At 47.9% G+C, this 1954-nt stretch overlaps 1 pseudogene; it reads right to left on the bottom strand.

Annotated features, from left to right (window-relative positions):
• Nucleotides 1-421: 421 nt before the first annotated feature.
• On the bottom strand, nucleotides 422-1394 carry LOC101574729 (annotated as a pseudogene).
• Nucleotides 1395-1954: the final 560 nt, after the last annotated feature.

Genomic DNA, 1954 nt, shown 5'->3' with positions numbered 1-1954 from the left:
ATTAGGGGCCAGGGAGATAGCTCAGTAGAATAAGTGTTTGCCGGGCAAGCACAAGGGCCTGAATTCAATCTCCAGTTCCGCCAAAAAAGGAAACAACAACAACAACAAAAAGAACAAATGTCTGCTAGTACACATGATGAATCAGCGCATATCCAAGGAGCCCTGTGTGCAGACAACCTGGGGCAATGCTTCCCCTTTCTCTGTTCTTCGCATTTGTGTGCAGATTGCAGATGTGGCCACCCTCATTTCAACAGCTGCCTTCTCTTACTGTATTTTTTTTCCTACAGGATTCCATGAAACCATTAATAATAACAAATGTCTTTTTCAACTTGAATCACTTCAGAGCTTCAGGGACTAAGCTTTTTTTGGGGTGGGAGTGGCACGTGCCGGCTCTGCCTTTATTGGGGGAAATTGCTGGGCATCACTCGGTCTTGTTCTTGCCTTTGCTGGGATGCCCCTGCACAGGCCACTCTAGCGCGCTCAACTGGCTGCTGAGCCCTTCCTCACTGGCCTTGGGCTGCTCTTCCCCAGCTGCTGGAGCTGCCCTAGCTCCTTATTCGCTTGGGTCTTGATGTAGGTTCGGAGGACACAGGCCTGGCTTGGCTTTTGCTCTGTCTGGACCACTGCTTCTGGTTCTTCCTCCTGTTGGGTGGCTGCCTGCTCCTCTGCTTCCAGGCCTTCTTTCTCCCCTGGCCAAGACATGGGTGGCTGTAGCCCCATGTAAGTCAAAGACAGATCCAGCTGCACCTGTGGTGTGAACACAGATTTATAGAGTTTGAAGTGTTGGAAGTAGGTGCTGACCACATAGCCAGCCAGGGCCGGCAGCTGTTCTTCCTCAAAGAGGTCAGTGCTGAAGGGGGATGGGGCGTGCCTGACTCCATGACAAAAAAGAGCAGTGATAAAGTGGCAGTAGCCCTCTCCCACATGCCCAAGGGGTTGCAGCGCAGGCCTTGTGAAGACCCTGGAGCAGGGCACAAGCTGCAGATACGTGCTCCAGGAGAAGCCCCGCTGTTGGCAGAAGATGAGGGCGTAGGAGATGTCCAGGGCGATGGCATCCCACAAGCTTTGCTCAGGCCAGCCGATCCCAACAGCTTGGACAGTACCTCCCTCATCTCCCCCTTCTCTAGCTGGTACACAGTATGAATGTCCAGGTATTTCCACATGCAGATCTACAGCTGGGATAGTGGTAGTGGGAACAAGTTAACTGCAGGATCTTCATCTGCTTTCCCAGGGGCCGAACCCACTGTGGTGGTCTGCACACCTATTCCTGTCTGCATGGCCGAACCCACCAATGAGTCAAGATACTTCTCCAGTTCCCCTTGTGGTTCCGAGAGCTGTTCATGCTTGGAGTGTACCTTGACTCCCAGGGATTGGCTTGGTTTTTGGCTGATCATCTCTTCCAGGGACTAAGTTCTAAAAGGAAACATTGCTGTCGCTGCAATTCATGGTGCGTTTCTCAGTTTTAATTTGTCATGTCATATCCCAACTTGTTATGCACTTTACAGATACTTAAATTGAAGGCATTTCTGCTTTATCATATTGAGCCAGATGTGGTGGTGCATGCCTGTAATCCCTGCTACTCAGGCAGGCAAGAGGCTGAGGCAGGAGAATCATAAATTTGAAGTCAGCCTGGGCAACTTACTGAGACGCCCTTCTCAGAATAATGTCCACAGACTGTCCTGCTTCAAGGTTGTATATGGTGAGATTTTTGGACTTATATGCAAACATTAGAAGTATATAATTCTTTATGCCTATTTTAAAAATATATTCTAATTTTAAAATGTTTTTATCATATTCTGTAGGGACTTAAAGTTCAATATATCAATACTTGATGAAAAATACCTGTTCCATATTATGCCTAAGATGTTTGATATGCAGATGGATATTGAGGTTAAGCTTAACAGCCTAAGTTGTTCGATAATAACAACAAGCTTGTCTTCTGGATGGTTAACAA

Source organism: Octodon degus, unplaced genomic scaffold (assembly GCF_000260255.1).
Source record: "Octodon degus isolate 3935 unplaced genomic scaffold, OctDeg1.0 scaffold00023, whole genome shotgun sequence".
Taxonomy (NCBI): Eukaryota; Metazoa; Chordata; class Mammalia; order Rodentia; family Octodontidae; genus Octodon; species Octodon degus.
This window is presented reverse-complemented; position numbering and strand designations above follow the sequence as displayed.